Source organism: Armigeres subalbatus, chromosome 1 (genome assembly GCF_024139115.2).
Source record: "Armigeres subalbatus isolate Guangzhou_Male chromosome 1, GZ_Asu_2, whole genome shotgun sequence".
Classification (NCBI taxonomy): Eukaryota; Metazoa; Arthropoda; class Insecta; order Diptera; family Culicidae; genus Armigeres; species Armigeres subalbatus.
In genome coordinates this window covers 253250432-253270137 of record NC_085139.1, presented here as the reverse complement: position 1 = coordinate 253270137, position 19706 = coordinate 253250432, and the positions used below count along the sequence as shown (strand labels likewise).

At 47.5% G+C, this 19706-nt stretch overlaps 1 protein-coding gene across 2 annotated transcripts in view; it reads right to left on the bottom strand.

The window, feature by feature from the left end:
• The window catches only part of LOC134206731 (moesin/ezrin/radixin homolog 1-like), a 176074-nt gene that overhangs the window by 130859 nt on the left and 25509 nt on the right, over positions 1-19706 (bottom strand). The window contains exon 1 of one of the 2 annotated variants that reach the window (XM_062682460.1): positions 10413-10546. The exons of the other annotated variant lie outside the window; for it this stretch is intronic. The gene's annotated coding sequence lies outside the window, so the exon portion shown is untranslated. Of the gene's footprint in view, positions 1-10412; positions 10547-19706 lie in introns of those variants that run through there. 2 annotated transcript variants of the gene reach the window in all.

The following is a 19706-nucleotide window of genomic DNA, read 5'->3' as shown; positions in this document are numbered from 1 at the left end:
TTTTTGAGATTTTGAAGTCGACGTGGCATTCCGAGGCGCCAATTAGACCATGGTCTCTTATTAGAAATCCTTGTTAACTATAATTTCTAAATGGCAGACTTTAGTATCAAAGTTAATACAAAAAACCCAGATTAATCCACCTAGCGGTGATGATGCCTTTCTCGTGCGGTAAAAAAATAGTATTTTGGGCATTACTTCTGAGCCCATCGTCTGATCGGGAATGAATTTTCAATAGGAAATAATGAGACAAGATTCTGCGAGGAAATCGGTTCAGGGTAAGTGCATTAAAAGTGAGCTAGATTTTTTACGCGCTTTTTTTCTGAGAAAAAGTATTTTGGCCATAACTTCCAAGCCCATTGTCCGATCCGTCCAATTTTCAATAGGAAACAATGGGGCAGAATACTGCGTCGAATGCAGCCTGTTGTGAGGGAATCCGTGTAGGGTAAGTGCATTAAAAGTGAGCTAAACTTTTTTACGCGCTTTTTTATAAGAAACAGTATTTTGGCCATAACTACCAAGCCCATTGTCCGATCTGTCCAATTTTCAATAGGAAACAATGGGACAGGATACTGCGTCGAATGCAGCCTCTTGTGAGGGAATCCGTTTAGGGTAAGTGCATTAAAAGTGAGCTAGACTTTTTTACACGCTTTTTTATTAGAAAAAGTATTTTGGCCATAACTTCCAAGCCCATAGTCCGATCCGGCCAATTTTCAATAGGACACAATGGGGCAGTATACTGCGTCGAATGCAACTTGTTGCGAGTAAATTGGTTGAGGGTAAGTGCAAAAAAAGTGAGCTAAACTTTTTGCTCTTTTGGTGCGCGCACACACACACATACACACACACGCACACACACACACACAGACATCACCTCAATTCGTCGAGCTGAGTTGATTGGTATATAACACTATGGGTCTCCGGGCCTCCTAAAAAAAGTTCATTTTTGGAGCGAACATATAGCCTTTACGTATACTTAGTATACGAGAAAGGCAAAACATTGAGGTAAAAAAATCGCATTAGTTTTATGTTTTATTTTAGATGTTTAACCTTTTGTCTGTGCTCTGGTGTCAATATGACCCCAGGCCACTTTGAATGGCTGCCATTTTTTTTAGTTTTCAACCGATTCTCCTAATTTTTGGTAGTTTGGTCAAACTCGCCGAAATCTGTCTCATAGGTGCAAATTCGCTTGAAAAATCTTGAAAATATGCGCTACAGTGTACTTTTTTCAAAAAACTTACGTTGTCTGTGCTCTGGGGTCAAATTGACCCCAAATTGAAATTGCTATAACTTTTTTAATGTTTGGCCGATTTTGGATTTTTGGGGCTGTTTCGAAAGATAATTTAATCTTCTTTCAAAGATAATTTAATCTTCGTTACTAGAGATTGACTATAGGTGGGCGGGTACATCGCGGGGAGGGGTTTTCGTAAAAAAGGGTAGAAAACAGTGATTTTTATGCTTATTTTACTTATATCTGAAAATCCTACCCATTTTGAACTGCATCTTTTCAAAAAGGTTAAGCAGGAAGGCGTGTGCTTTGACATGAGGTATCGATTTGTTTACAGCTTGGTCGCTAGGTGGCGGTATATTTGAATTCATTATTTTAGGCTACTCAAGAAATTCCGATACATGGAAATGGAATTTTCCTCATTGTAAATATTCTTATCGCACAAATTTGAAATTTGTAAAGATGACGTCTTTAACAAATTTCGTCTAGTGGGAATGGACTGTCATGTGACGGAATAAATAATTAAGAAATTTACAAATATGCAGCGCTAGTGTACTTGCAATATTCTTGCATATTTGAAATATTGCTTTAGCTTGAGATCCCTCATACCTACACCCAAGTTGTATTCGGCAACATTGTTCAGGATGTCCAGGACTACAAAGTGGTGCTCAATATAATGAACACTTCTTCCAAGATGCGACGCTAGTGAGCTGTTATATTTGAGTATATTGTTCCATGTGAGATCTGATGGATTTTGGTTCGTACCATTTTTTGCAAACATGAATGTTGTGGTAGAGTTCATCAAAAGTTTTCTTTGTAGTCAACCTGCTCCAGCGATGCTGCAATGCTGTTCACAGAATATGTTTTAGGTCATCCAAGAAAACCCTGGAATTAAGGCCTTTGGGTCTACATGCGTAACCAAAGATCAGCCAATTTGCCGCCTATTTGTAAAATTCCCAATTATTACTTCCGTCACAAGACAGTCCATTCCCACTAGACGACCTTTGATCAAGACGCCATTTTAACAAATTTTAAATTTGTGCGATAAGAATATTTACACTGAGGAGAATTCTATATATCGGAATATCTTGAGTAGTCTAAAATAATGAATTCAAATATACCACCACCTGGCGGCCAAGTTCTAAACTTATCAACGCCTCATGCCAAAGCACACGCCTTCCTGCATAACCTTTTTAAAAAAGGTGCAGTTCAAAATGGGTAGGATTTTCGGATATAAGTAAAATAATCATGAAAAATCACTGTTTTTGTACCCTTGTTCACTAAAACCCCTCCCCGCGATGTACCCGCCCACCAATAGTCAATATTTGGCTACGACCTGAAAGATGATTAAATTATCTTTCGAAACAGCCCCATAAATCCAAAATCAATTTGGGGTCAATTTGACCCCAGAGCACAGACAACGTAAGTTTTTTTGAGCACAGACAGAAGGTTAAAATCCGACTAACTAGTTTTTCTCCACACTAGTTTTTTTACGAATCTATTCTTAATTTTTTTAAGAACAGAATCATCTTATTAAAATGTGATATTTCTTAATTTATTCATTTATTTATTTATTTATTTAGACTAAGGCCGAAGTGACCTGTGCGGTATATAAGAGTCTTCTCCATTCGGCTCGGTCCATGGCTACACGTCGCCAACCACGCAGTCTACGGAGGGTCCGGAAGTCATCTTCCACCTGATCGATCCACATTGCCCGCTGCGCACCTCGCCTTCTTGTGCCCGTCGGATCGTTGTCGAGAACCATTTTCACCGGGTTACTGTCCGACATTCTGGCTACGTGCCCGGCCCACCGTAGTCGTCCGATTTTCGCGGTGTGAACGATGGAGATGATGCAACTCGTGGTTCATTCGCCTCCTCCACGTACCGTCCGCCATCTGCACCCCATCATAGATGGTACGCAGCACTTTCCTTTCGAAAGCGCCCAGTGCGCGTTGGTCCTCCACGAGCATCGTCCAGGTCTCGTGTCCGTAGAGGACTACTGATCTAATCAGCGTTTTGTAGATTGCCAGTTTGATACGGCGGCGAACTCTATTCGATCGGAGCGTCTTGCGGAGTCCAAAGTACGTACGATTTCCAGCCACTAAGTGTCTCCGAATTTCTCTGCTGGTATCATTTTCGGCAGTCACCAGTGAGCCCAAGTACACAAATTCTTCTACCACCTCGATTGCGTCACAACCGATGCAAATTCGCGGTGGGTGGCTCACATTGTCTTCTCTTGAACCTCTTCCTATCATGTACGTTGTCTTCGACGTGTTAATGACTAGTCCGATCCGCTTGGCTTCCCTCTTCAGTCTGGTGGGGGCTTCCTCCATCTTCTCAAAGTTTCGTGCCATAATATCTATGTCGTCGGCGAAGCCAAATAGCTGGACGGACTTATTGAAAATTGTACCACTCGTGTTAATCCCTGCTCTTCGTATTACCCCTTCCAAAGCGATGTTGAATAGCAGACACGAAAGACCATCACCTTGCCGTAACCCTCTGCACGTTTCGAAGGGACTCGAGAATGCCCCTGAAACTCGAACTGCGCACATCACCCGATCCATCGTCGCTTTGATCAACCCTGTCAGTTTATCCAGAAAACCGTGTTCCTGCATTAGCTGCCATAGCCAGTGTTGTAAAATGTCATTTGCATTCGTTTGTATAATTTTCCCAGAACTGTTTTCAGAAGGTAGCTATCAATTCATGTTGTATGACGAACTTATAGCGGTTAAATGGGCCTACAACTTTGTCTAACGAGACTTTGCTGTAAATATGTAATCTGGGGCGTGGGAGGCAAAATGTCATTCAAATGACATTATGTCAAATGACACGTGACATTTTGGAGAGTTTTCACTCTCCAGCCTTTGATGTTATACTTAGAGCAACGTACCCTTGGACAAATATAAAGTTATGTTATGTTATGAAAGTTATGATCAAATTAGTCAAATGACATGCAGATGACATTTTACAAGCCTGGCCATAGCTGGTCCCGATCGATTGTATCATATGCGGCTTTGAAGTCGATGAATAGATGATGTGTGGGCACGTTGTATTCGCGGCATTTCTGCAGTACTTGGCGAATGGCGAACACCTGGTCCGTGGTGGAGCGTTCGCCCATAAAACCCGCGTGGTACTGTCCCACGAACTCCCTTGCAGTTGGTGCTAGCCGACGGCATAAAATTTGGGAAAGTATCTTGTAGGTGGCGTTCAGCAATGTGATTGCGCGGTAGTTGCTACAATCCAGCTTAGCGCCCTTTTTGTAGATGGGACACACTACACCTTCCATCCACTCCTGCGGCAAAACTTCCTCCTCCCAAATCTTGGTAATGACCCAGTGCAGCGCTCTAGCCAGTGCCTCACCACCGTGTTTAAATAGCTCTCCTGGTAGTTGGTCAACCCCAGCGGCTTTGTTGTTTTTCAGCCGGCCAATCTCCTCCTGGATTTCCCGGAGATTCGGAGCCGGAAGTCGCATGTCCTACGCGCGTTCATTACCATACCGCCACCGTTGTCTGCCATATCGCCATTCAGGTGCTCTTTGTAGTGCTGCCGCCACCTTTGGATCACCTCACGCTCGTTTGTAAGAAGGTTCCCGTTTCTGCCCTTATACATATCGGGCTGTGGCACGTGGCCCTTACGTGAACGGTTTAACTTCTCATAGAACTTTCGTGCGTTATAAGCGCGGTACAGTTCCTCCGTCTCTTCACGGTCTTGATCTTCCTGCTGGCGCTTTTTCCTCCGGAAAATCGAATTTTGACTGTTCCGCGCCCGTTTGTATCGTGCCTCATTCGCCCTCGTGCGGTGTTGCAGCAATCTCGCCCATGCTGCATTCTTCTCCTCAACTAACTGCTCAGATTCGCCGTCATACCAGTCGTTTCTCTGATCCGGAGCCACCGTGCCTAGTGCAGCGGTTACGGTGCTTCCAATGGCGGATCGAATATCTCTCCAGCCATCTTCAAGAGATGTCTCGCCTAGCTGCTCTTCCGTTGGGAGTGCCACTTCCAGCTGCTGCGCGTAGTCTTGGGCTAGTCAACCGTCTTGTAGCAGCCCAATGTTTAGCCGCGGCGGACGACTACGACGCGTGTTGTACACCGTCGAGAGTTTTGAGCGCAGACATACTGCAACGAGGTAATGGTCGGATTCAATATTCGCACTGCGGTAAGTGCGTACGTTCGTTATGTCGGAGAAGAATTTACTGTCGATTAGAACGTGGTCGATTTGGTTTTCCGTTACTTGATTAGGTGATTTCTATGTGGCCTTGTGGATATTTTTGCGGGTGAAGAAAGTGCTTCGGACTTCCATTCCGCGGGAGGCTGCAAAGTTTATGCATCGTTGGCCGTTGTCGTTCGATACGGTATGTAGACTATCCGGTCCGATGACCGGTCTATATATTTCCTCCCTTCCTACCTGAGCGTTCATGTCACCGATGACGATTTTGACGTCCCGCAGTGGTTCCCATCGTATGTCTGCTTCAGCTGCGCATAGAACGCTTCTTTCTCGTCGTTGAGTCTCCCTTCGTGTGGGCAGTGCACGTTGATGATGCTATAGTTGAAGAAACGGCCTTTTATCCTCAGCTTGCACATCCTTGCGTTGATTGTCTGCCACCCAATCACGCGTTGGCGCATCTTTCCCAGAACTATGAAGCCGGTTCCCAGCTCGTTGGTGGTGCCACAGCTTTGGCAGAAGGTAGCCGCTCGATGCCCGCTTTTCCACACTTTCTGTCCTGTCCAGCAGATTTCCTGCAGCGCTACGACGTCGAAGTTGCGGGGATGTAATTCATCGTAGATTATTCTGTCGCAACCTGCGAAACCTAGCGACTTGCAGTTCCATGTTCCAAGCTTACAATCGTGATCCTTTATTCGTCGCCTAGGTCGTTGCCGATTGTATCGAGTCATATTATCTTCAATGTCGTTTATAATGGTTGTTTTTAAAGGCGGCTTATTGGGCCTGCGCAAACCTCCTGTCTCGTCGGAGGGCCGTCGTGTCAGGGCTGTTTAGCGTCCCACCTAACACCAGGACTTGGGCTTGTGCGCTTTGAGCGGCACACGGTCGCTTTGGCGGAGCCTACTTGCGGATTCATGCAGCTTTTTATAGAGGTTTAACAGGGCCCACTGTCAAACCCCAGCACATCCTAGGCAGGCGCCACAACTCGCAGATCGCCTGGGAGGGATCGTCAAGCCCTTGGACATAGTTCCTGCTACCCTCGAGTTATGCTGTGTGCACATTCTATTATCTGTACCACAAGGAGCATGCATCATATTTGAAGTAGGTCGATGGATTGCGTGAAAATCGCGAAAAACCAATTTTCGATTAGAAGTAGTTTTTTACGAGATTTTCGGGACTTCAGCGATTTTTTTTTCGCGGAATTTTTTAAAAGTTTTTTTTACGTGATTTTTTTAAAAGATTAGGAAAACACGTAAAACACGCGAAAAATCGATTCTGATGGAAGTAGTTTTTACACGTTTTTTTTTCACGCGATTCATTCATTGTATTACTTCAGGAAATCCTCTGTATACCCTTCCAGGAGTTCCTCCGGTTATTTCTCCAGGAGTTCATCCGGACATTCCAGATATTCGTTCAGGAATTCCTTCGGATATTCCTCCAAATATTCCTTCGGATATTCCAAATCTTCTTCTTCTTCTTATTGGCATTACATCCCCACACTGGGACAGAGCAGCCTCGCAACTTAGTGTTCATTAAGCACTTCCACAGTTATTAACTGCGAGGTTTCTAAGCCAAGTTACCATTTTTGCATTTGTATATCATGAGGCTAACACGATGATACTTTTATGCCCAGGGAAGTCGAGACAATTTCCAATCCGAAAATTGCGTAGACCGGTACCGGAAACCGAACCCAGCCACCCTCAGCATGGTCTTGCTTTGTAGCCGCGCGTCTTACCGCACAACTAAGGAAGGCCCCTAATATAAGATAAAATAAGAAGATAAGAAGATATCAGGAAGGAATTTCCGGAGACATTCCTGAAGAAATATCCAGGGGAATTGCTGGCGAAACATACGGAAGCATTGCTGAAGGAATTTGTCTTATTTCAAATATGTGTCGTGTTTCTCTTATTACTCTTACTAGTCTTATTAGTGTTGTTAGTCTTGTAAGTCTTGTTAGTCTTATTTGTTTCATTTGTCGTATTTGTCGTATTAGAAATATTAGTCTTATTTGGCTTATTTGTCATATTTTTCTTGTGTGTCTTATTTGCCTTATTTGTTTAACTTGTTTAATTTGTCTTAGTAGTTTAATTTGTCTTATTGGTCTTATTTGTCTTATTTGTCTTGAATGTCTTATTAAAATTTTGTCCTATTTGTTTTATTTGTCTTATTTGCCCTATTTGACTAATTTGTCTTATTTGTTCTATTTGTCTTATTTGACTTATTTATCTTGATTGTCTTATTTGTCTTTTGTCTTATTAACTTATTTGTCCTGTTTGACTTATTTATCTTATTGGTCTTATGTCTTATTTGTTCTTTGTATTTCACATACTTGCTTCACCAGCACATCGATCATCACTCGAATCCTGCTCAGTTGTAACTTTCGTAGGGTAAGGTGGGGTGGGGTTAGATGGGTCACGTGGTAAGATGGGTCAATGCTGCCTTTGAGCAGCATATACACACTTTATTGTCACTCGATTGGAGGATAAAATTTCATTTTGGTAAAGTATGGCAAGGTAAATAATTGTTCAGCTATGTTTCTTATGCGAAACATGTTTTATTATTTTTTTCAGGCAAAAGCCGGAATGACCTGTGGATTACATAAAAGTCTTCTCCATTCGACATTCACACAGTGCGGAGGGATGCGCAAATCGTCCTCCACTTGATCGATCCACCTTGATCGCTGTTCACCTCGCCTTCTTGTTCCCGTCGGATCGTTGTGGAGAATCATTTTCACCGGACTCCTTTCCGGCCCACCGCAGTCTTCCGATTTCGTTGGGGTGAACAATTTTTTCATCAAAAGCTGAAAAATCTCCTTTTACTCAATAAAAACATTGCCAATGAATCTAACTATCTGTGTGTAATTCGATATTCGATATCTTTTTCTCTTCTATATACATAAAAACTAATTTCTGTCTGCCTGACACTTGTAGATTCGGAAACTACTGAAAGCGGTTTTCGGGGCCAGGGAAGGTTCTCAAGATGGTTCAAAGGGGCTCCCATACGAATGAAACACAAATTTCCACATAATTTGAGAACTTATCAAGCAAATAAAACCAAATGTGGCATGTGGAGGTTTTTGATGACATAAAATGTTTCTATGATGGTTTGAGACCCCTCCCTTCTCTTGAAGGCTCTCATACAAAAATAATAAAAACTTAAGAATAACTCGAGAACTAATCAAGCAAATGTAATCGATTTTGGCGTGTGGGAAAAAAGTAGTTTTCTCTGCGATTACATTTGCCCCTTTTGGATACTTCATCGTTTCAATTAATTTTGGGCGAGACGAAGTTGTGACTAAAAACAATATCAATTGCAGAATTCAAAGGTGACCCATTTTGCCCCGCTGTTTGACCCATCTCAACCCGGCACTTTCGATTAACAGAAACATAGACCTTCACTTTAATGACCCAAAATGAACTAAAAAGTGGAATTTTCGTTGGTTTATACCCTTATCTTAAAGATTGTGAGCTATTTTTATGGATCCATGTTGAAAAATTATTTTAAAATATTTTGTTTTAAGATATGGAGAGTTCCCCTGAGGCTACCCATTTTGTCCCATTCTAACCTACAATAAATCTTTTATGATATTTTCCATATTCTCTTCAATCCGTGATTGATCGGCGCTGCTGGTTTTCTCTCGCCGATCCGCTGCACAAGTAATAAATTTCTTTCCCATTGTTGCCAATCCCTATTGTTCTCCGTTGTCTAGCAAATTCTCTAGCAATTGTACACTGAATTATTTTTTTATTGGAAAATATGTTCGATTTTGTGTATCAAAACCCAACTATGTGTATCAGAATTGAACAACAGTCAACAGGGTAGAGAGAAAGGGTGCGAAATGTTGCCAAAGCAGATTCGATGGATACGGGGAATTGACTGCTATCCCATCGTTATTAGCTGGTTATGGAACAACTTCTCGCAAAGGCAGCTGTTGTATAATTGGTAACACGTCCGTGTACTTAATGGAATAGTGTGGGTTCAAGTCCCACCGGCAGCCGAATCTTTTTTTCGCAATATCTCATAAGAACACCCTAAAATGGCAACCTTAACTAAGTGTATCAAAATTGAACATCTTCTCCAAGAAAAATAAAAATCCCTCACAAGTCATCAATCAAGAAAAACTGAAAATTATGCAAAAATTTTGGGGACAGTTTCATTCTGGAGGGCTGAATTGTTCGATTTTTTCTCTCAAAAATCTAGTTGCTCTTTTTAAAAATGCAACAGTAAAAACATAATCAAATTTGGTGACGCAAAGGTTAGCCATAGGAATCATCTAAAAATCGGTAAATGATACAAACAAACGATTTCATTTGGTTACGATTCTTTGCTCTAACGATCCCGATAGATTTCATCTTCGCTTGTTAATAATTATTAATCAATTCGAGTGCATCCCAACACTACCTAATCCCGAATTATAACAAATGAACTTTTGTTTTTTTTGCCTTTCGCGTATTTTTTAATACAATCTTCCTCTTCTACCTTGATGCTGACTTATACTTCCAACACTAGCTCCTATGCTAAACACGATTGCTCAATACCGTCTCCGGTTTTTAATTGGAATGTGTTTTCAAAGGCATGTATGTTTCCTAACAACTTTTTTACAAACTCTAGTGAGAGCAATATCTTACAGAGTAACAAGTTGCACCGGTTTTGTGTCGTTGCGGTGCTTTACTATCCGGTGAAATATCTCGCATCTGATTTACACACCGCTCACACCATTGCTGGTCAAACTGATGGTGTAAATAGGGACCTCCAGTCCAAAGCCCAATCGACGGGTAACAAAACAGTCGTTATCGCGATTCACTTGCACTTGCGTCAACGTTTAATAACCGATTCACATGGCCAAAGCATCATTCGGATCTCATTATAAGTCGATAGGATCTCCGCACATAATCCGCTCTATTGCAGAGTAACTCCCAGTGGACGGATGGCGATGAGATAAAACTCACTCGCGTGACCAACCGTGTCCAATAGGTGACGAACCTCGCCGTTCGTTGCAGCTATTCAACCAGCCAGATGCACTTACTCGTTATAAAACCATTCATAAACGAACAGCGTAGCAGCGATCTAATGATAATAAACACTGCACCACTACTTCGGCATCATCCGCTTTGGGGGCAACAACAACAACAGCAGCAACTATTCAACACTGACCGAGACTGCATCGGCAAAACATCGCAATTACAATCACTGCAAAAAGCAAGTTAGTACTTCTGCTTCTCTTTCTTCTTCGTCGTCGTCGTCACCGCCGTGTTTGCAACAGGTACAATCAAAGTCTTGGTCCCGCGCACTGTTTTCTCCGCGTGGATATTTTGTACAATCTTTCTCGCTCGATCCCTTTCTCTAGGCAGCATCGAGTTTCACTCGTTCCGTTCCATCCCGAGCTCCACCGCGCGCTTGTGTGTATGTCCCGCCACCACACCTGTGTGTAAAAGACTATTTTACGGCCTCCACGTCCGTCCGCCCGTGCTCGCGAAACACCACCCAGCACGATGAGACTTTGTTATCTCGCGTCGTCAGCTCGCTGCTGCGAGTTTGTCCTCTTCCTCCGACTTCTTGTCGTTCGACATAGAAACCCTTTTTTCGGTTCCAGCTATCTTTTTTTCGCGCTTTGCTGTCGGAATTCTTCAAATAGCTTCGATGACGCAATTCGGACGACACATCACACCGGTAAAGACCTCTGAGATTGGGAGATTTACGGGGGGAAAATGTTTCGCGCGGTACACGGTCCTAACACGGTTCCAGCACGACGTTCCAGCGGCGACTGTCGTCGTCCTCTGCCGGACGGACGACCGACGGTCGTTCGTTGGGCATTGCATATTCGTAGCCGATGGCGATCTTTAGCTATATGACCAACAATGTGCGCAGCGCACCCAACCACTATGAGTAATTTGAATATTCTGTGGGAGGATTTGAAGTTATCTTCTCGAACATTCTTCAAGGGGTCAACACTTAAGTCAAACTATTTTGGATGTGTCGATGATTTCACAGTTGAGATCTTGGCTAAGTTTTCATCTAATATATTAACCATCTTATACCCGTTGCCAAATTAAAATATGAAAAAAAAAAATGATGATGCCTTAGGAAAATCTTCGAAAAAGATAAATATTTTTGCACTAAAAATCATATATAGCTTTAAAATTTTTGTTTATAACTTTTATATTTGGAAGCTTTCCACAAATCAAATCAATGAAGCGCAAAGTCAATTCTAGCCACCCTATCCTCCATAGTTCCACAGTCAGTTCGACTAGCGTGTGCACACCAACCAATCCAGATTGGCGTTGACGATTGTCTCGGAGCTGGAGCGGTTCCGTATCAACAGCTACAATTTCGAAAATTTACCGATTCCACACTGCCTATGTGTAGCACCTATTGTACGGCATCCAATGCACTCTGGCCGGGCCTTCGCTTTCCTGAGTCTGCTGAAGTCGGAACCGAACAACAGGTTAGAGACTCTTTGGTTTACATTCGTCGCCGGTCGACGCGACTGTTTGGCACAGGCTTTGAAAGTTGATATTCACCTCTCACCTCGACCCCCCTCGATGTTTCGTCGTCACCATCTGTCACTCGGAGTGACTGGCTGGCTTCGCTGGACTGGACCTGATGGGACATTTGACGAATTACCTCTATGGCGCAACCTGCTGTTGCATTGTTGCTTCTCGGACTGTGTGCAACAAACGGGGACCGGATTAGCGAGCGTTGGTAGTCAGTCGGTGTGTAAATATGTTGAGACCCTTCGATCGGCGACGAAGTTGACAGTGTAGAGTGGAATGCAAATAATATATCGCACTGATGTTGACCTTATTCGAGAATGCTGAATGGGGTGCCACTTTGGATGTGCGAATGGTTGAACAATAATGAACGATAGGTGCCAGTGAATGTGCAGAGCAAGTGCAGTGCGTTCTGAACAACATGATTTCAAAATTTAAGGAAATACAAACGAAAAAATGAAATATTGAATAACAAGAAAATGTGAGCATAACAAGTTAATGAAAATCTTGACTTTTTGTTACATTTGTTTTAAATTAATTTAAATTGCATTTTGATAAATATAAATGCGCATTTTGACCTTTTTTGTTGTTTAGCGGATTTTACAGCAGCGGGGCTCAAGTTAGTCTTGCGTAGGATTGCTAATCCGGAGATGGCGAGTTCGATTCTCGGTCCGGAATATTTTCGGGGCATCCATTGCACTTGCCACACAAGATACATACTCATGCAATGGCGAGCATAGAAAATCAATCAATTATTAATTGAGGAAATGCTAATAGAATACTAAATTGAAAAACAGGCCAAGTTCTCAACCTTTTTCTCGAGAGGTACACCTTTGAACTTCTCAATTCGTTGAGGTACCCCCTTTTTCAGTATAAATAAAAATAAGCCTAACTCATAAGATACATGAAAAAGAGTCCTGGAAACTATCGAGTCTTTTAAAAGGAGATTTCACAGACTTTTGAAAGAAGGCTTCCGAGCCTCTTGAAAGGAGGTTTCTGAGCCTCTTGACAGGGGGTTTCCAAGCCTCTGGAAAGGAGGCTTCCGAGCCTCTTGAAAGGAGGCTTCCGAGCCTCTTGAAAGGAGGCTTCCGAGCCTCTTGAAAGGAGGCTTCCGAGCCTCTTGCAAGGAGGCTTCCGAGCCTCTTGCAAGGAGGCTTCCGAGCCTCTTGCAGGGAGGCTTCCGAGCCTCTTGCAAGGAGGCTTCCGAGCCTCTTGCAAGGAGGCTTCCGAGCCTCTTGCAAGGAGGCTTCCGAGCCTCTTGCAAGGAGGCTTCCGAGCCTCTTGCAAGGAGGCTCCCGGGCCTCTTGCAATGAGGCTCCCGGGCCTCTTGCAAGGAGGCTCCCGGGCCTCTTGCAAGGAGGCTTTCAGGCCTCTTGCAAGGAGGCTGAGCCTCTTGAAAGGAGGCTTCCAGGCCTCTTGAAGGAGGCTTCCGCGCCTCTTGAAAGGAGGCTTCCGGGCCTCTTGAAAGGAGGCTTGAGCCTCTTGAAGGAGGCTTCCAGGCCTCTTGAAAGGAGGCTTCCGGGCCTCTTGAAAGGAGGCTTCCAGGCCTCTTGAAAGGAGGCCTGAGCCTCTTGAAAGGAGGCTTCTGAGCCTCTTGAAAGGAGGCTTCTGAGCCTCTTGAAAGGAGGCTCTGAGCCCTCTTGAAAGGGAGGCTTGAGGCCTCTTGAAGGAGGCTTCCAGGCCTCTTGAAAGGAGGCTTCCGGGCCTCTTGAAGGAGGCTTCCGGGCCTCTTGAAAGGAGGCTGGGCCTCTTGAAGGAGGCTGGAGCCTCTTGAAAGGAGGCTTCCAGGCCTCTTGAAGGAGGCCTGGGCCTCTTGAAAGGAGGCTGAGGCCTCTTGAAAGGAGGCTTCCGGGCCTCTTGAAGGAGGCTTCCAGGCCTCTTGAAGGAGGCTGGGCCTCTTGAAGGAGGCTGAGCCTCTTGAAGGAGGCTTCCGGGCCTCTTGAAAGGAGGCTTGGGGCCTCTTGAAAGGAGGCTGGGGCCCTCTTGAAGGAGGCTTCCGGGCCTCTTGAAGGAGGCTTCCAGGCCTCTTGAAAGGAGGCTTCCAGGCCTCTTGAAGGAGGCTTCCAGGCCTCTTGAAAGGAGGCTTCCGAGGCCTCTTGAAAGGAGGCTTCTGGGCCTCTTGAAGGAGGCTTCCGAGCCTCTTGAAAGGAGGCTTGAGGCCTCTTGAAGGAGGCTTCCAGGCCTCTTGAAAGGAGGCTTCCAGGCCTCTTGAAAGGAGGCTTCTGAGGCCTCTTGAAAGGAGGCTTCGAGGCCTCTTGAAGGAGGCTTCTGAGGCCTCTTGAAAGGAGGCTTCCAGGCCTCTTGAAGGAGGCTTCGGGCCTCTTGAAGGAGGCTTCCGGCCCTCTTGAAGTAGCCTTCCGGCCCTCTTGAAGGAGGCTTCCGGGCCTCTTGAAAGGAGGCTTCCGAGCCTCTTGCAAGGAGGCTTCCGGGCCTCTTGCAAGGAGGCTTCCGGGCCTCTTGCAAGGAGGCTGGGCCTCTTGCAGGAGGCTTCTGAGGCCTCTTGCAAGGGAGGCTTCTGAGCCTCTTGCAAGGAGGCTTCCGGGCCTCTTGCAGGAGGCTTCCAGGCCTCTTGCAAGGAGGCTTCGAGGCCTCTTGCAGGAGGCTTCCGGGCCTCTTGAAAGGAGGCTTCCAGGCCTCTTGAAAGGAGGCTTCCGGGCCTCTTGCAAGGAGGCTGAGCCTCTTGAAGGGAGGCTTCCGGGCCTCTTGAAAGGAGGCTTCCAGGCCTCTTGAAGGAGGCTTCCAGGCCTCTTGAAAGGAGGCTGGGCCTCTTGAAGGAGGCTGGGCCTCTTGAAGGAGGCTGGGCCTCTTGAAGGAGGCTGGGCCTCTTGAAAGGAGGCTTCCAGGCCTCTTGAAGGAGGCTTCCGGGCCTCTTGAAGGAGGCTTCCAGGCCTCTTGAAAGGAGGCTTCTGAGCCTCTTGAAAGGAGGCTTCCGGGCCTCTTGAAAGGAGGCTCTGAGCCTCTTGAAGGAGGCTTCCAGGCCTCTTGAAGGAGGCTGGGCCTCTTGAAAGGAGGCTTCCGGGCCTCTTGAAAGGAGGCCAGGGCCTCTTGAAGGAGGCTTCCAGGCCTCTTGAAAGGAGGCTGGGCCTCTTGAAGGAGGCTTCCGGGCCTCTTGAAGGAGGCCTGAGCCTCTTGAAAGGAGGCTTCTGAGCCTCTTGAAAGGAGGCTTCCAGGCCTCTTGAAGGAGGCTTGAGGCCTCTTGAAAGGAGGCTTCCAGGCCTCTTGAAAGGAGGCTCTGAGCCTCTTGAAAGGAGGCCTGAGGCCTCTTGAAAGGAGGCTTCCGAGCCTCTTGAAGGAGGCTTCCGGGCCTCTTGAAGGAGGCTTCCGAGCCTCTTGAAAGGAGGCTTCCAGGCCTCTTGAAGGCGGCTTCCGGGCCTCTTGAAAGGAGGCTTTGAGCCTTTGAAAGGAGGCTTCCGGGCCTTTGAAATAAGGCTTCGAGGCCTTTTGAAAAGACGCTTCCAGGCATCTTGAAAGGGAGGCTTCTGAGCCTCTTGAAAGGGAGGCTTGAGGCCTCTTGAAAGGAGGCTTGGGGCCTCTTGAAAGGAGGCTTCCGGGCCTCTTGAAGGAGGCTTGAGGCCTCTTGAAAGGAGGCTTCTGAGGCCTCTTGAAGGAGGCTTCCTGAGCCTCTTGAAAGGAGGCTGAGCCTCTTGAGAGGAGGCTTCCAGGCCTCTTGAAGGGAGGCTGGGGCCCTCTTGAAGGAGGCTTCCGGGAGCCTCTTGCAAGGAGGCTTCTGAGGCCTCTTGCAAGGAGGCTTCCTGAGCCTCTTGCAAGGAGGCTTCCTGAGCCTCTTGAAGGAGGCTTCCAGGAGCCTCTTGCAAGGAGGCTTGAGCCTCTTGCAAGGAGGCTTCCTGAGCCTCTTGCAAGGAGGCTTCCGGAGCCTCTTGCAAGGAGGCTTCCGGGCCTCTTGCAAGGAGGCTGGAGGCCTCTTGCAAGGAGGCTCTGAGCCTCTTGCAAGGAGGCTTCAGGCCTCTTGCAGGGAGCCTTGCGAGCCTCTTGCAAGGAGGCTTCCGGGCCTCTTGCAGGGGGGCTTCCGAGCCTCTTGCAAGGAGGCTTCTGAGCCTCTTGAAAGGAGGCTGGGGCCTCTTGAAGGAGGCTGAGCCTCTTGAAAGGAGGCTGAGGCCTCTTGAAGGAGGCTTGGAGCCTCTTGAAAGGAGGCTTCCAGGCCTCTTTAAAGGAGGCTTGAGGCCTCTTGAAGGAGGCTGAGGCCTCTTGAAGGAGGCTTCCGAGCCTCTTGAAAGGAGGCTTGAGAGCCTCTTGCAAGGAGACTCCCGAGCTTCTTGCAAGGAGACTTCCGAGCCTCTTGTGGGAGGCTTCCGAGCCTTTTGGAAGGAGGCTTCCGAGACTCTTGCAAGGAGGCTTCCGAGCCTCTTGCAAGGAGGCTTCCGGGCCTCTTGCAAGGAGGCTCCCGAGCCACTTTTGAAGGAGCCTTCCGAGTCTCTTGAAAGGATGCCTCCGAGCCTCTTGAAAGGAGGCTTCCGAGCCTCTTGAAAGGAGGCTGAGCCTCTTGAAAGGAGGCTTCCGGGCCTCTTGAAGGAGGCTGAGGCCTCTTGAAAGGAGGCTCAGGCCTCTTGAAAGGAGGCTGAGGCCTCTTGAAGGGGCTTCCGGGCCTCTTGAAGGAGGCTTGAGCCTCTTGAAAGGAGGCTTCCGGGACTCTTGAAGGAGGCCTCCGGGCCTCTTGAAAGGAGGCCTGAGCCTCTTGAAAGGAGGCTTCCGGGCCTCTTGAAAGGAGGCTGGGCCCTCTTGAAGGAGGCTGGGGCCTCTTGCAAGGAGGCTTCCGGAGCCTCTTGCAGGGAGGCTGAGCCTCTTGAAGGGAGGCTCTTGAGGCCTCTTGAAGGGAGGCTTCCGGGCCTCTTGCAACGAGGCTTCCAGGCCTCTTGCAAGGAGGCTTCCGAGCCTCTTGCAAGGAGGCTTCCAGGCCTCTTGCAAGGAGGCTGAGGCCTCTTGCAGGAGGCTTCCGAGCCTCTTGCAAGGAGGCTTTGAGCCTCTTGCAAGGAGGCCTGAGCCTCTGAAAGGAGGCTTCTGAGGCCTCTTTAAAGGGGAGGCTTCCGGGCCTCTTGAAAGGGGAGGCTTCTGAGCCTCTTGAAAGGGGAGGCTGAGGCCTCTTGAAAGAGGCTGGGCCTCTTGAAGGAGGCTCTGAGCCTCTTGAAAGGAGGCTCTGAGCCTCTTGAAAGGAGGCTTCTGAGCCTCTAGAAAGGAGGCTTGAGCCTCTTGAAAGGAGGCCTGAGCCTCTTGAAAGGAGGCTGGGCCTCTTGAAGGAGGCTTCCAGGCCTCTTGAAAGGAGGCTTCTGAGCCTCTTGAAGGAGGCTTCTGAGCCTCTTGAAAGGAGGCTTCCGAGCCTCTTGAAAGGAAAGCTTCCGGAGCCTTTTGAAAGGAGGGCTTCCGAGGCCTCTTGAAAGGAGGCTTCCGGGCCTCTTGAAGGGGAGGTTTCCAGGCCTCTTGAAGGAGGCTTCTGAGCCTCTTGAAAGGAGGCTTCCAGGCCTCTTGAAAGGAGGCTCTGAGCCTCTTGAAAGGAGGCTTCTGAGCCTCTTGAAAGGAGGCTTCCGGGCCTCTTGAAAGGAGGCTTCCGGGCCTCTTGAAAGGAGGCGAGCCCTCTTGAAAGGAGGCTTCCGAGGCCTCTTGAAAGGAGGCTTCTGAGGCCTCTTGAAGGAGGCTTCCAGGCCTCTTGAAAGGAGGTTTCCGAGGCCTCTTGAAGGAGGCTTCCAGGCCTCTTGAAAGGAGGCTTGAGCCTCTTGAAAGGAGGCTTGGGCCTCTTGAAGGAGGCTTCTGAGGCCTCTTGAAGGAGGCTTGAGCCTCTTGAAAGGAGGCTTCCGGAGCCTCTTGAAGGAGGCTTCCGAGGCCTCTTGAAGGAGGCTCTGGGCCTCTTGAAGGAGGCTTCCGGGCCTCTTGAAGGAGGCTTCCAGGCCTCTTGAAGGAGGCTGGGGCCTCTTGAAGGAGGCTTCCAGGCCTCTTGAAGGGAGGCTGAGGCCTCTTGAAGGAGGCTTCCGGGCCTCTTGAAAGGAGGCTGAGCCTCTTGAAGGAGGCTGGGCCTCTTGAGAGGCTGAGCCTCTTGAAAGGAGGCCGAGGCCTCTTGAAGGAGGCTTCTGGGCCTCTTGAAGGGAGGCTGGGGCCTCTTGAAAGGAGGCTTGGGCCTCTTGAAGGAGGCTTGAGGCCTCTTGAAAGGAGGCTTCCAGGCCTCTTGAAAGGAGGCTTGAGGCCTCTTGAAGGAGGCTTCCGGGCCTCTTGAAGGAGGCTTGAGGCCTCTTGAAGGAGGCTTCTGAGCCTCTTGAAAGGAGGCTGGGCCCTCTTGAAGGGAGGCTTCCAGGCCTCTTGAAAGGAGGCTTCTGAGCCTCTTGAAGGAGGCTTCCAGGCCTCTTGAAGGAGGCTTGGGCCTCTTGAAGGAGGCTCTCCAGCCTCTTGAAAGGAGGCTTTTGAGCCTCTTGAAAGGAGGCCTGAGGCCTCTTGAAGGAGGCTTCCGAGCCTCTTGAAAGGAGGCTGGGGCCTCTTGAAAGGAGGCTTCTGAGGCCCTCTCGAAAGGAGGCTTCTGAGCCTCTTGAAGGAGGCTTCCGGGCCTCTTGAAAGGAGGCTTCCTGAGCCTCTTGAAAGGAGGCTTCCGAGGCCTCTTGAAAGGAGGCTTCCAAGCCTCTGGAAGGAGTCTTTCGAGCCTCTTGAAACAGGCTTCTGAGGCCTTTTGAAGGAGGCTTCGAGCCTCTTGAAAGGAGGCTGAGTCTCTTGAAAGGAGGCTGGGGCCTCTTGAAGGAGGCTTCGAGGCCTCTTGAAAGGAGGCCTGAGGCCTCTTGAAAGGAGGCTTCGGAGCCTCTTGAAGGAGGCTTCCGGGCCTCTTGAAGGAGGCTTCCAGGCCTCTTGAAGGAGGCTGGGCCTCTTGAAGGAGGCTTCCTGAGCCTCTTGAAGGAGGCCTGAGGCCTCTTGAAGGAGGCTTCGAGGCCTCTTGAAAGGAGGCTTCTGAGCCTCTTGAAAGGAGGCTTCCTGAGGCCTCTTGAAAGGAGGCTTGAGCCTCTTGAAAGGAGGCTGAGCCTCTTGAAAGGAGGCTTCCGAGCCTCTTGAAAGGAGGCTGGAGCCTCTTGAAAGGGGCTTCCGGGCCTCTTGAAGGAGGCTGGGGCCTCTTGAAGGAGGCTTCCAAGCCTCTTGAAGGAGGCTTCTGAGCCTCTTGAAAGAAGGCCTGAGGCCTCTTGAAGGAGGCCTGAGCCTCTTGAAAGGAGGCTTCCGAGCCTCTTGAAAGGAGGCTTCCGAGCCTCTTGAAAGGAGGCTTCCGAGCCTCTTGAAAGGAGGCTTCCGAGCCTCTTGAAAGGAGGCTTCCGAACTTTTTGAAAGTAGCCTTACGTGCCTTTTGAAATTAAAATTCGAGATTTCAATTCAGAAACATATTCTTAATATATTATTCAACATTTTGTTTCGATCAGGTAGATTGTATCTGTAGATTTTTTAAATTTTTGTCCCAGAGCCCTTCATGCACTGTGCGGGTTGTGGTTGGTAGGATTCAATAGGCTTCGATTGACAGATCGTCTTGCATATTATTTATGATACAAAGTTTTAAAATAAAAACTCATACAATTATCAAAAATTCGCCAATATTTTTTTCTTAACTTTTTTAACCTTTTGTCTGTGCTCTGGGGTCAATATGACCCCAGGCCACTTTGAGTGGCTGCCATTTTTTTAGTTTTCAACCGATTCTCCTAATTTTTGGTAGTTTGGTAAAACTCGCCGAGATCTAACTCCTATGTGCAAATTCACTTCAAAAATCTTGAAAATATGCGCTACAGAATACTTTTTTCAAAAAACTTACGTTGTCTGTGCTCTGGGGTCAAATTGACCCCAAATTGAAATTACTATAACTT